General features: G+C 38.4%; 1 protein-coding gene and 1 pseudogene across 3 annotated transcripts in view; one reads left to right on the top strand and one right to left on the bottom strand.

Moving 5' to 3' along the window:
• Window positions 1-15,692, bottom strand: part of ARHGAP32 (Rho GTPase activating protein 32) — a 194,294-nt gene that overhangs the window by 123,045 nt on the left and 55,557 nt on the right. The window lies entirely within an intron of this gene.
• On the top strand, window positions 2,980-4,188 carry LOC308238217 (keratin, type I cytoskeletal 18-like; annotated as a pseudogene). The gene has a single exon. The product of its transcript is annotated as a keratin, type I cytoskeletal 18-like (transcript).

The raw sequence follows: 15,692 nt of genomic DNA on the forward strand, positions 1-15,692 counted from the left end.
GCGAACAATGCATATAACTACCCAGCCATAGACACACAAAACAAGAAAGTTGTCTTAACTTCAGCATTCCATTGGCTGACTCAGTAATAAAAGCAGAAATGCTTGCATTATCAGATACATTCGATTCCAGAGATCTCAGGACATCTTCACTCGTCTGAGGGGGTACTCATTTTTGTTCTCAATATACAAAACACACACACACACACACACACACACACAAATCAAAACTATATAATTGTTAACATAGAAAGGTAAAGTCTAAAACAAGTTATAATTATCCTAGCAATGAGTTAAAGACCACAAAAATACAGTATCTACATATAGTGATTAAATTAAAACACTGGCAAAAAGAAATTTAACAGAATCACTCACCTTTTAAAATGACCATTCAATACTAAAACAATCTTTTTATCTGAGTAAATCTATAGGACTAAAGAAGGAAGTGGACCACAGTTAATCAATGTAAAGGTATAGTGTTGAAAATTAAGAATTAATTATGTCACAATCGGTATGGTAAAAGGTCTTGTAAAGATAATGAAGTCTGAGTATCCTTTAATGTAATGTTCAATGAAAGGAAATATTTTCTGAGTTAGAATTTTGATTGAATATTCCATAGTCAGTGAGTTATAGTGCAAAAAGGCTACAACTTCCATAATTTCAGGGCTAGAAAATTATGATCTTGGCAGAAAGTAAACTGTGCATATAGTACTTCTGGTTACCACTTCAGAACTCCTCCTAATATTAATAATACTGCAAAAAAATGCTAAATATGAATTTAGTGAATAATAATCAGAAATGATCTAACTAGAATCTCTCTCAGTGGAAGATTTGGGAGGGACTAGGATCCAATCACTATGAGGAAAATTGGGACTAAATAAATAAATAGGCTATACTAAGCCTGCATACTTGAAAAGCTCAGGGCATTGCATAAACTTATTAGCATTTCTCCAACTAAACTACTTGAAAAATGCCAATACATCGAATGTTTTAATCTACTCTTTACCTACTAATATCCTTACCTGGACAGCTCACTCGACTGTGTTTATTTGAGAGGGAAGTACTTCTAGCAGCAGCTACTCATCTTATTCTGCCCGCTCCCCAGCTGCCTCCCACAGGGGGTGGCAAGAGTAAAAGTGGGAGTCGGCAGTAACTAGTTAAAGTTTTAGAGAACACGCAACTACTTACAGAATTAGAAGCATTTTTCTCACATCACACTCACCCCATCCTCCAAGGACAGAAGCCAATCTGACATCTACAATTCTGATTTAAAATATGTTTCCGATTGATGTTTTTAAGCTGCCACCGCTTCTGCGGCTAAGGGGACTGAGAGGATGGTGTGAGGAAAATGTGAAAAGAAACTTGGTACTGTTACCACTGCAGATACATGGAAAGATGGCAAAATGGTGCAAGGAATACCACAGAAAGGGGGGAAGAAAGCTGAACGAAATAAAGCTTTGATCAAAAAAAGCCAGGTTCGCTTCAAACAATAAAAAAAAAAAAGACCTGTACACTGAAAACTAAAAACCACCATTAAAAGAAATTTTAAAAGACAAAAAAAAAAAAAAAGCCAGATTCGATCCCACAGAGAGAGTAAGGTCTCCACCTGCAGAGCCTGGAAACATTCTGTGCACCAACCGGGTCCTCACCACTCGCCAGGGCTGTGCTGACCAAGGGCCTCTGAGCAACGCGTGGAAAAAAGGTTTAGGATTGCACAAACTACCAGCAAATGTCTGTCCAGGTGTACTGATGAGGTTTCTGGCTTTCCACAGGATTTTGCATTCTGCTTTAAAATTTCAAGGTATATATCATAGATGTTCAAGCTACAAAATAACCTGTTTTAGGCCAATTAAGTTTAAACCAGGGAAGTTGACTGGTATTCATTCTTTTGCTCTCAAGAAGTTCTGAATAGCAACAGAGTAAAAAAAAATAAACAAACACGAGCCTTGGCCAGTGTGGCTCAGCTTGGCCAGTGTGGCTCAGTTGGTTGGAGTGTCGCCCCAGGCAATGAAAGGTTGTGGGTTAGATCCCCAGTCTGGCTGAGTATGGGAGGCAACTGATTGATGTGTCTCTCTCACATCGATGTTTCTCTCTCTCTCTCTCTCTCTCTCTCTCTCTCTCTCTCTCTCTCCCCCCCCCCCAACTTTTTAAAAAAGTTTAAGAAAACAATAGTAATAATAAAGTAAGTATACTTCTACTCTGGTAACAGTAATTCTTCAGTTTTAATTTCCTAGAAAGGAGCATTAAGTTTCTACCTGCTCATTTAAACTTATTTCAGGAGACAGATATTTTTCCCATTATCTTTTGTTATAGAAATGTCTTCTGGTAAAACTTATCAATTGCAAAAATAATAATGCAAAACTTTTGAAGAATAAAATATAATAGAAAGGTTTAAAAAAAGTTTAAAAATAGGTAGCTCTTTAAAACCATACAGACTTATATTTAAATTTGAATGACACATTAGTTAGGAATTGAATATCTGCCTATTTCTTCTGATTTTGCTGGAGCCAGACATTAAGGTTATTATCTGCGGTGCTTTTCATCTGACACTTCCCAAAGATATAATGAATGCAAAGCACATTTTACAATGTCTCAAACCGAACTGGCAAAATAATGAAGCTATTTCTTTTTTCAATTCAGCATCTCCAAGTTATATCACGATTCCCTTGTGGTAAGGTAAGCAGGTTTAGAATCTAACTCATTGCTTACTGGTATGCAATGCATCAGCTACTGTTTCACTATTATAAATAGCAATCAAGTTAAATATAAAAGTAATTGAAAACAACAGTATTTTTTAACGGTAGTATTTTTGAGTACCCATGGTTTCCATTTTAGAAATAATGCTAGATATTTTTTAATTTAATGCAGCGCAAATGATTCAAATTCCTTCGATGCCACTTACTATCTTAAGTAATTTCCTTACGATCTCTTAAGTTCAATCAGCAGCCTGAACCTGAGTCTTGGCCTTCTTCACTGAACAACATGAGCTTCATCACCTGCTCCAGCTTCTTATCCGATCCTGGGCTCCAGGCAGTTGCCCAGCCACCAGCGCAGCTGGCAAACAGCAGGGCCAGTGCCTATGCAGGCACAAGGGGCTCGGGCTCCAGGATTTCCATGTCCCACTCCACCAGTGTCCATTGTGGCTGGTGGTCCAGAGGCGTGGCCATCCAGACAGAGAAGGAAACTATGCAATGCCTGAATGACCACCTGGCCTCCTACCTAGAGAGAGTGAGGGGCCTGGGGGCTGGTAATCAGATACTACAGAGCAAAATCTGGGAACACCTAGAGAAAAAGGGACCCCAGGTCAGCCACTGAGGCATTACTGCAGACCATTGAGGGTCTGAGGGCTCAGATCTTTGCAAGTTCTGTAGACAATGCCCACCTTGCTGATGATGACATCAGAATCAAAATAGATGGAAATGGCCACGCACCAGTCTGTGGAGAGTGATATCAATGGGCTCCGAAAGGTCACTGATGACACCAATGTCACTTGACTGCAGTCAGAAGCAGAGATCGAGGCTCTCAAGGAGGAGCTGCTCTTCATGAAGAGCCACGAGGAGGAAGTAAAAGGTCTATGCAACCAGACTGCCAACTCTGGGTCGACCATGGAGGTGGGTGCCCCCAAATCTCAGGACCTCAGCAAGATCATGGCAGACACCTGGGCCCTGTATGATGAACTGACTCAGAAGAACCAAGAGGAGCGAGACAAGTACTGGTGCCAGCACAGTGAGGAGAGCACTACAGTGGGCACCCCACAGACCACTGAGATAGGAGCTGCTGTGATGACGGTCACAGAGCTGAGACTTCCCGTCCAGTCCTTGGAGATCGACTTGGCCTCAATGAGAAATCTGAAGGCCAGGTTGGAGAACAGCCTGAGGGAGGTGGAGATGCGCTATGCCATGCAGATGGAACAGCTCAACAGGATCCAGCTGCCCCGGAGTCAGAGATGCCCCAGACCGGGGCGGAGGGGCAGGGCCAGGGCCAGAGCCAGGAGTAAGAAGCTCTGCTGAACATCAAGGTCAAGCAGGAGGTTGATCAACACCTACTGCCGCCTGCTGGAGGAAGGGGAGGACTTCAATCTTGGTGACATCCTAGACAACAACTATGCAATCCATCCAAAAAACTACCACCAGCAGGACTGTGGACAGCAAAGACGTGTATGAGGTTGACCCCAAAGTTCTGAGGCATTAAAGCTTCAGAAGCGGGGAACACCCTAACCCCCTTGGGGTGCAGTGGGCAAATAAGAAGTTCTGAAACCATTAAACATCGAAAAGTAAATAAAACAAGATCTCTGAGGTTCAATTTCCTCATCTGAATAGAATAACCATGATTAACCATTTTGTAATCAATCATCAAATGAAACAGTACATAAGGTATCCATGCAACATAGTATTTACAAATAATAGATGCTGAAAAAGTGGAAGGTATAATAAAGAAAGATGCTTCATGAATCTAGGTTTTGGGTTTACTAAAAAAATGTTAAGCTCCTTTAGATAAGAAATCAAAATTCTCATAAAATTAAATTAATAAAATATCATTATCTCACTTAAAGGTATTAACCACTAATCCCTTAATATCACAAATACCCAGGCAGTGTACAAAGTTTTCCAATGGCCAGGAATCCTTTTTTTTAACAATTGATTTGTTTAAATCAGAAAGTCCACACATGATATTCAGCTAATAGATCTCTTCAATCTCTTGTGATTTGAAGGCTTTCCCGCCTTTTTCTGTCATATATTTTTGACAAAGCCAGGTCCGCCATAATCTCTAACAGTCTGGATCTTGCTGATTATATCCCAAGTGTTGTTCTACAGGTTCTTCTACCTGTCATATTTCCTTTATAGGCACTAATTCCTAAAAGCTATATTGAACGCTTTAGTTTTATAATCTAACAGCCTTCTAAAAAAATGTTAATCGAATGAACAACACAATGGTAAGAAGATAGAAAATACAAAGAAAAAAGTAACCAAAGGGCTACAGATAACCTTGCAATGACTTAACCAAGTACAAGTGGGGCAGCTCTCCACGGTACCACATAGGAAGAGGTTTCAAGTTGTTTGACTTCTAACCTAAATGGGCTCTTGCACCCTCCACTGCCTTCAATGACATCCTGTGTCCTCCTACACAATCTACATGGACAATGGTAACACCTACCCACATCTGAACCATCTATGACTAATCCTAAGACTCTACCCAGCATGTGTGTCATTAATTAGTTCCTACTGTTTTAGAAGGACCACATAAAAGCTGCGTGAACTATGGAATATCCTTAAAGTGGAGGACAGAAACATCATAAATCAATCCCACTTGAGCAGGAAGAAGAAATGATTGACATCCCAGAATAAACAATCAATTATGTGAAAAAAAAAGTTGAAGTGCAGGAAAATCCCATTCTAATATACTAAACTTAGTTCACCAACTCTTAAATATTTGAAATTAAATGATTTTAAGAATCGGGTCAAATAATTACCTGTAACAGGCTCATATCTGAGAAAACATGGATTCATGACATAATGTAACACAGAGGGGATAAACATTAATAAATCCTCATGAGCTTGGACAGTGGTCGGCAAATCGCGGCTCGCGAGCCACATGCGGCTCTTTGGCCCCTTGAGTGTGGCTCTTCCACAAAATACCACGTGCGGGCGCGCACGTACAGTGCGATTAAAGGAGTACCCTAATTAAGTTAACAACAATGTACCTACCTATATAGTTTAAGTTTAAAAAATTTGGCTCTCAAAAGACATTTCAATCGTTGTACTGTTGATATTTGGCTCTGTTGACTAATGAGTTTGCCAACCACTGAGCCTGGAAATCCAACATGTTAGTAACAAGTGTCATAGATTTGCCAAGGAGAACTAGACAATCTCCGCCCCACCCCAAGCAAGTGCTGTTACTATCTGGTCAGTGCATCAGAATCTCCAAGTCAAAGAACAGTTGCCACAGTAAAGGATTCTACAAATACCAACTATGTCCACGAACTAGCAAGGAGTTTTTTTATGAACAAATGGAAAAGACGACTCAACCTTCTGCCAGCGTCAACCAACCAGCCGGAATTAAAATATCCCCTTAGATTAGTACAGCCATTTACCATTTTCAAAGCACTGTGACAAATTTCAGAGCAAATGACAAGTGACAAAGAGAAAGTAAACCAGGGAAAGGGTGGGAATTTTATGTATTTTAGATATAAAATTAGATTTTAGAAAACTAAACTTCTAATAAAAGAGAAAGCATTGAGAACTGAATTCATTATAATCTTTCAATAACTACATAGTGACGTTAAAGAGCTTAATAGTAAAAACAGGTACACCTCGTTCCAGGAAGTGAGTATACAATGAGAAAACAGGTCACGCGCAGCATTGTTTTCCAAAGAAAAAAAACTAAGGCTGTTTCTTCAAGAATCTTTTAAACAGATTCTCAATCCTTTTTTCTGCCGCCCGAAAAGTTCAGGGATAGGTACACACTCACTGATAACAATGACTCATAACTTATTTAGGGATTTATTTTGATTAACAACAACTGAACAAGCAAATTCTCCTTGAGAGTGTCAAGCTAGTTGAGCCTTCAAACCTTAAGGGGGAAATTATTTCAATTAGAACTTAGGACAATACGAGGGGAAAAGTAACAAGGCAAAAAGTAAACTTTGTGTAATTCCTTAAAAACTCCCAGATGAAACAGACGTAAGCCATTAACCAGAATGTCTGCGGATATCAGGAAGGGTACCAATGCTCTCCCCCAGGACATTCTGTAAATGACACCCAGAGACACAATGATCGCCTGCGTGGCCCCTGGTTGTGAATCAATATGGGGGCCACTCCTATGCTGTTGCTGACATTTTTGTTAGGCCATCATCTCTGCAATTAGGAATATTTGCCAAATTGAATATCTGATGCAGATGTCCATGACAGTGAAGTAGAACTTGGCCAGTGGCTATGTACCACTACAAAGAATGAAGGGCCAGAGAAATTGTTTGTGTCAGAGAACATAAAGAACTTGAATCAGCCATGAGCACTTAAAAGAAATTTCAGAGTCAAATAATCTCCAAGCTAGAAGAAACCTTGAAGCCCATCTATTCTGAAATCCGTAAACTAAACTCTAGAAATTCAGGTTTCCTTTTTCTACATCGGAGTGCAAGCAGCTCCATTGTGATGCAGCCCAGCTGCGGGAGAGCTCACGTGTGTTACAGTTCAATTAGGAAGCAGCATGGCTGTGAAGCAGCACAGCTGAGCGGACGCCCCTCTTGGGCTAGACAGCTCTTCTCTTGGTGGAATGGGAAAGAGCCTGAGCCAGAGAGGAGCAGAGCTGACTTATATAGACCGAAGTCCCCACCCCCTGGTCTCTGATCGGTCCGTCTCCAAATCCTTGTACTTTGATTGGCCCAAAAGGCACTGTCCTGAATGGTCAGAATAGCGCCACTCTGATTGGTTGATGAAGATGCTGTTGGGGATACCGATGCCCAGCTCCAATTGTACAGGGAAAGCGTCAGTCCTATTGGTTGAAAACAATTCCAGGAACACCTCTGTAAGGGCTGCTCAGATGGCAGGGACCCGGTGCAGGCAGGCAGTTCAGTGCATGAGGCAGGCAGCTAGTCAGGCTTCTCCCTGAAGTGCACTTTGGGTGACCGGCCCCCATGTAGAAATGGCTGCAAGGCTCCGTTTTTTTAAAATTTGACTCCAATGAGCCACCAGGAGTCCTTCTTGGTAGGTGATTCTTTTGCAGGGTCCACATTTATTAGGACTGCTACTGCTTTTATTAGTGCTCTGAATACAAAGCTGTAGAGATTTTGAGTTATTTGTGCAACCCTATTGTTACCAGACCTTTTCTTCTTGGTACATGATTTGGAAAACCACAAGATTTTTTTTAGAAATACATACATCACATTATAGCAAAAACACTGTAAAAAAGAATGTTTTAAAATCAATATCTATATTTACTACACATGCTTTTCTGGACAGTCAGATAGTTCAAGTTCTCCCATCAAGAATACTAGGCATCTAACACAACAGAACAGTTATTCATGGCCTGCGCATCTCAGTACCTTCTATGCAACCCCAAAGCAGGCGTTCCTCAAAATGTATTTAAGAGAACTACTTAAAGATGGTATGACTGACTCCTAAACTTAACTGGGTACCCCTGGAGTAGCTTAAGAAATTACAGGTTCTCCCACGCCCACACAGACCTACTGGGTTTCCAGAAACCAGATCCTACAATCTTCACGAGAGGTTCTTCAGTTCATTTTATTTATCCAACAGCCCGCTGGATCATGATCAGGCATTTACATAAGAAACAAGCATAAAAATTAAGCCCCCAAAATGATATGCTTTTACTTTCTGAAATGACCAATAATTTAAGCACAGGAAATAGCATTCCTGAATAAAGAGTATAAAAATTGTATAAATAGCCATTTTTTAATCCTATAACTCAGAATTGATCAATTCAAATATGGAGGGGTTGTTCATTAGTCGCATGTGGTTAATACAAGGCTTGAATGAAAGAAAATAGTAACATTGCTATCAACTTTAACCTCTACCTAGTTGCCTGGCATACTGTACAAATAAGGCCCTCGCTGTGCAAAAGGGAAGCAAACCATGGTGTTTGTAACATATGCACATGTGGGAAGTCATATTTTCTTAGCAGAAAGCTCTGGCAATCTGAAAGAAGGAAAATCACTATCTTCTTTTAACTGTTTTATTTTGGAATTCTTGGGTCTGTGGGGGCAAATTATTCTCATGAAGGCTATACCAATAAAATTTACACAATTACAAACCGTACTGCTTAATTTACCTCAAAATAATTTATACTTCTTATTTTAAATGCTAATGACTACAGTGTTAGAATGTTATATATAGTACTAGAGGCCCAGTACACGAAATTCGTGCATGGGTAGGGTCCCTAGGCCTGGCCTGCGATCAGGGCCGATTGGGGTCTTCCTTCCCCCGGCTGCTGGTTGCTGGCCGGTGCCTTCCTTCGCCTGGCACCTTCGTTCCGTGCCACTCCCTGGTGGTCAGCACACATCATAGCGAGCAGTCGAACTCCAGAGGGGACAATTTGCATATTAGCCTTTTATTATATAGGATAGTACATAAGATAGTACAACTGTAAACATTCTAGGTGGCAAGTAGAGCAAGGTCTGCTTACATCAAATGCCCTACGGAACTCCACAGCATTGTATGTACATATACTGTATATGAGTGCTTAATTAACATGTACTTAAATGTGTGTGATCCAGAATACTCATAAGAAGGCAACAAGATTCTAATTTGGGGGGCTAAAAATTTGCTTATTCTACATATAAAGAACAAACCTATTTGGGCTACCAAACATGATTAATTTGAACCTCAAATTATATTTTCATCTGAACTTTACCTTGTTGTTCCCAAAAATATATATAATGTCTTCATTTTATTCTCTAAATCCCACCAAAAGTTTGTATTTCAAATAAAATACAGTATACTTGAAGAATCTCAGTTTTAATTTGTCTAAGCCTCAAATTGTTTTGACTCAGTTGGTAGTTCTGCTGCTTGAAATTTAAATGATACAAGTTGTATTCGGAGTAATTAAGAAATGTCCCCCAAGGCAGTAGCATGCTCTTACGCTCAAGGAAACTCAGATTTCATTGACAATGGACAAAATCACTGCTTCAGCTAAACCAGAAAAATACCCCAGGAGGTATTTTATCTGACACAAAGGATGTGGTTTACCACCTATACCACCTCAGTTTTCATCTTCCATTTGTCAGAATTAACTTGGCAAAGGCAAAGGACAGCACAGCACGCGCTAATGTGCTGAAATGTCCTGCAACTGGCAGCAGGTGGTGCGATAGTGAAGGAGAAGAGTGGCTGATGCAAGAGTCCAAGATGTCATCACAGCAGCCTGAGAATCCTTTTAAATAACATTATTGCAGAACATGTCAAAAATAGTGTGCCTTATCTCAGCTGCATTATTGAAGTATAAATACTAGACTAAAACTCCTGAAAACATGACAGGATTTCCATCCCTTGAATTAAATGTTATGTTGCAAATAATAGTTTTAATAGTGCAACATTTTCATAATGCTACATGAGCCATTTAAAAATATTTATTTCAAATATGTACAGTGCTCTATGATAGCCAAAATGATGACTCTTACATGAACACCATAGGGATGATAAATTGAGGCAATAAATTAGGGCAGAAAGAGTTATAGGTAATGAGACTGAATATGTACTCTAGTTTTGTGGGATGAGTGGATATGTGATTTGTATGATTTTAAATAAAAATTATAAAAATCTTGAAGGTAAGACTGAGGCATCATCCTGTGCACCAAAAGGTTACCAGTTTGATTCCCAGGCAGGGCCTGGGTTGTGGACTCACTCCCCAGTAGGAGACTTGCAAGAGGCAGCAGATCAGTGTCTGGAGCTCACATTGATGTCTGTCTCTCCCTCCCTCTCTATCTCTCCCTCCCTCCCACCCCATCTCCCTCCCTTCCTCCTCTCTCTAAAAATCAATCAAAAATCTTTTTTAAAAACTGGAAGAACAATGTCTCATATTTACCTTATCTTGTCCATGTTTGTTCCTCAAGAAGCAATTTTTAAAACAGAATTGCAATAGTACCTCTCCCAAAAATCCATAACCCCTAACCATGAGGAAAAAGTCAGAAAACTCAAACGGAGGGACAGGATAACACACAGAGAGTCCCAAACAAGATGAACCCAAAGAGGTCCACACCAAGACATATCTTAATTAAAATGACAAAGGTTAAAGACAAAGAGAGAATCTTAAAAGCAGCAAGAGAAAAGCAGTTGGTTACTTACAAGGAAGCGCCCGTAGACTGGTGGGTGATTTCTAAACAGAAACTTTGCAGGCCAGAAGGGATTGGCGTGAAATATTCTAAGTGATGAAAGCAAGGAACTACTTGCCAAGATTACTCTACCCAGCAAAGCTATCGCTTAGAATCGAAGGACAGGTAAAAAGCTTCCAAGTCCCAAAAAAAGCCAAAGGAGTTCATCACCAACAAATCAGTATAATGTGAAATGTTAAAGGGTTTTCTTTAAGAAAAAAAGCTCCAAAATATGAATGATAAAATTGCAATAAATACATGTCTAATCAACAATTACTTTAAATGCAAATGAATTAAATGTCCCCATCAAAAGACATAGGTTGGCTAGATTAACAAAACAGGACCCTTACATATAATGTCCACAAGAGACTCACTTCAGATCGAAACACTTCACCTGAACATTCCATTGGCAGAATGATTTTTTTTTTAAAAACGTGATCCAACTATATGCTGCCCGTAAGAGACATACTTTAAACATAAACTGAAAGGATGAAAACCAAGTTTCACGCAGACTACCAAAAACAGAGTTGGAGTGGCTATACTAATACTAACAGAAAACGATTTTAAGAAAAAAAAAATTGTTACTAAAGACAGAAAACATTCCATACTGATAAAATGGCCAATCTGTCAATAAGATGAAACTGCTAGATATACATGTACTATCAGCAGAGTCCCAAAATTCATAAAGCTGCCAGTGCTGAGAGGTGAGAATACAACACTAATAGTTGGAAACTTCAATACCCTACTTTAAATAATTGATGAAACAATTAGAAGATTAATAGGGAACAGAAGACTGGAACAACATTATACAGCAACCTGACCTGACTGACATCTACGGGATGTTTCACCTACACCAGGATACACATTGTTCTCGAGTACACAGGGAGCTTCTCCGGGATAAACAATATGTTAGAGCATGAAACGGGTCTTGATTAATTCAAAAGGACTAAAAGTGCTCTGAAAGTATGCACTCTTAACCACAATGGAATGAAACTGGAAATTAATAACAGACAGCAAAGTGAGAAAGGCACATGTAACTGAAAATTAAACAACACGATCCTAAATGACAAACAGGTCACGGAAGAATTCACAAGGAAAAATAGAAAATGTTTGGGGACAAGTGGAAACACAAATACAACCACCAAAACTAACAGGATGCAGTGAAACAGTGATTAGAGGGAATTTACAGCTGAAAATGCCTGTATTTTAAATACTAAAACAACTCAAGTCAATAACCTAAGCTCCTACCTTAAGAACCTAGTAAAAAAACAAAGTAAATGCAAAGCAAGCAGACAGAAATAGTAAAGATACCAAAGCAGAAAGAGACAACAGGGAAAAAATTTAAAAACAGAAAAATTGACAAAACAAAAACTTAGTCCTTGAGAAAGATCAACAAAATTGACCAATCTTAAGCTACTACTACTGGCCATATACTATTATTTAATATATGTAATTTTATTTAATAGTCACAACCACCTATGAAGGTACATTTGACCCAATTCACACAAAAGTAAAGTAAGGCTGTGCATTGTTACATAAGAGACCCTACGACAAAGAACCAGGAAAGAAAAAAAGTCAAAATTTAAGCCATATGTTCTTTACATCATGCTGCACTGCCTAGATCAGTTTTTGAATTTATGAAAATCTAAAATCTAAAGTATTTTTAAAGAACACAATTATATTCATTTCTAACTTTTGTCAAATATAGGATTTTAATTATGATGTTCTTTTGACTTAAACTGGGCATTATTGAAAAGTCATTATCAACTTAGAAAAGTATGCACTGATAGAAGGTCTTAGAAAATCAATATAAATGAACAGATGCAAATTATTAGTAATTAAAGCATCAATCACATGTAATAAATATTTAGAAAGACTATTGTTTTATTATATGTATATGTTAATTTCAGAGAGGAAGGGAGAGGAAGAGAGAGATAGAAACATCAATGATGAGAGAGGATCATTGATTGGCTATCTCCTGCACACCTCACACTGGGGATCGAGCCTGCAACTGAGGCATGTACCCTGATCTGGAATCAAACCATGACCTCTTGGTTCATAGGTCAACCACTGAGTGAGCCATGCTGGCTGGGTAAGAATATTACTTTACTTCAAAATAATGTTCCTTAAATCATCCTATATAATAAAAGCCCAGTGACTGAATGGCGGAACGACCAGAATGACCGGTTGACCAGTTGCTATGACGTGCACTGACTCCCAGGGGGCAGACGCTCAATGCAGGAGCTGCTCCCTGGTGGTCAGTGTGCTCCCGCAGCAGAGCAGCCGCTCAGAGGGCAGGTCCATAGCTTCTCGGCTGACCGGGATGAGCAGCACTTCCACAGCAGGCCAATCCCCGCAGGCCACGCCCCCCACCAGTGCACGAATCCCATGCACCGGGCCTCTAGTATTTATAGTAATTTCATTCACACCTTCTTGAAGATAACTTTTTTCCTAATTAAACTTTTTACTATTGGCTCAAGTATCCAACACTTTGATTACTCAAGAGCTAATTAATATTATTTTTACATTGTGTTATGATAAAATCTACCCCCATCATCACCATGGAGCAACCCCAAAGACTGCTGCCTTAACTACCAATTGAAGATTGGAGGTGTGTAGATAACAAGAGCATGAAAGGTAGTGTAGTGGAGAAGCTATCAGCAAGGTTTGGGGCCACTTGAAAAGAATCATATCTAAATCCCTTAAAATATGTCAATATTTTTAATTAAATTACTTAAGGTCTTAATTCTTATCACCGTGTCGAGAACAGCCTGCATATTAAGAGATACGTATAAGTAATATTAATGTGGCCAAATAACAAGGAACAAAAATATTTTAAGCTGCGAAATGAAATACTGAGCTAGCTGCTAATCAAGAATTGGAACATCAGGTGGCAGTCTTGTGAAAGACATAATTACTGTCATAGAGAGGCTGGGCACGTGAACCTAAAGTTTAACATTCTACTGGTAGCCAAATCAGATTATTCTATGAAACATACTTAAAAAGAAACTATTTATTGTTTTCCAAATCCACAATCCATATCTTTGAGAAAATGCTTCGATGCTACTGAGAAATACTATTGTTTTTGTACCTGGATAAAAGTGTTTACTCTCTTTAATCTCTCCCATTTGAGTTTATAGTAAAAATCTAGGTAAAACATGTAATGAATGATGCAACTATCTGTATTCCATACATATTTATGGCTTGTTTTATTTACTTTTTTTTTAATTTCATTACAAAACATCTTAAGGAAAAGCATTGTTCCTGGAATATGACAGGAAAGTAAGCAACTGTTTAATTTAGGCATTTTTGTCCCCTACAAGCTAAATTTGAGACATCAAATTAAACTAGTAAATACCTTTCAGTTAATATTTCTAATGAGTAATATATCTTAAGTGTGTGTCTCAGAGTAAACCTTTTTTTAAAAATGATTAAGCTATCTTTAAACTAAATGATTTCAAAAGAATGATTTTTATTTGAGATTCAAATACTACATTCAAACCAATTCAATGATTGGCTAAGTTGTAAAATATAAGAATCTATCAAATATAAGCCTGAAACCCAATAATCAAAAATAAAATAATTTTTCACTGTTATATAGCACATAAATACTTTATGGTTCTTGTGCAAATATTTACTCTGCTGTGTTGATGGTCTCGTTGTTTTATTTTTTTATTGATTTTTAGAGAGAGAGGAAGGGAGAGGGAGAGAGAAACATCAATGTGAGAGTGAAAAATTGATCGGCTGCTTCCTGCTCACCCCCTACTGGGGATCAAGCCCAAAACCCAGGTATACGCCCTGACTGGAATCGAACTGGAAGCCAGCCTCTTGGTGAATCCATGTATCTAATGTTCTGTGTGATGAAATGGGAAGTATGTATAAAAGCACTTTAGACTTCAAAACACAGCATGTGGTTTTCTTGAGAAAATCACTTGAGTGCTTAGGATGCAAGATGAACAAGCCTCATTTCTCACTGACTACCAGGATAGATCATCCAAACAAAAAATCAATAAGGAAATACTGGTCTTAAATGACATTTTAGTCCAAATGTACATAATCAATATTTACAGAGCCTTTTATCCCAGTACACCAGATTATACCTTGTTCTCTAGTACACATGGAACATTCTCAAGGATAGACCATTAGGTTGAGACACAAAACTAGATTCAACGAATTTAGTAAGATTAAAATCACACCCAGCTTACTCTCCAACCACAATGCTTTGAAATTGGAAATCAACTGCAAAAAGTAAGTGGGAAAGCCACATATATGTAAAGATTATATAACATGCTATTAAACAAGGCTATAAACAATTTTTTCTTTGGGTCAAAGAAAAAATAAAAGAGATCAAAAGATACACATACAAATGAAGATGTTAATACTACATGTCAAAATTTGGGGGATATAACAAAAGTGGTAATTAGAGGAAAGTTTTATCATTACAGGCCAATCTCAATAAACAAGAAAAAGCTCAAAAAAATAAATAAATAACCTGACATTTCACCTTAAAGAACTAGAAAGAGAAGAACAAACAGAGCCCAAAGTTAGCAGAAGAAAGGAAATAATAAAAAGTAGAGCAGAATTTCATTGAATACCATTTTTTATTTGAGAGGTTCAAGACAAATTACGGTTACTCAAACTATGATAGATGGCAGATATTTTCTCAAAAATGAAATAAGCCTGTCACTTGAAGGAAAATAATTGTCAGTATCTATGATGATAAAGTTTGAACTTTCAAGTAAAGTTGGATTCTTAGAAAATTTGTATCTGACACCGTGAGCTTGACAACTTTTCTGATGAGATTAGTGTTGATATTAACAAATGTCTCAGGAGGGTTTATGGCCACAAAACAGGAACAGTGATAGGAAATGTGCGG

The sequence above is a fragment of the Plecotus auritus genome, assembly GCF_963455305.1.
Source record: "Plecotus auritus genome assembly, chromosome: 13".
Taxonomy (NCBI): domain Eukaryota; kingdom Metazoa; phylum Chordata; class Mammalia; order Chiroptera; family Vespertilionidae; genus Plecotus; species Plecotus auritus.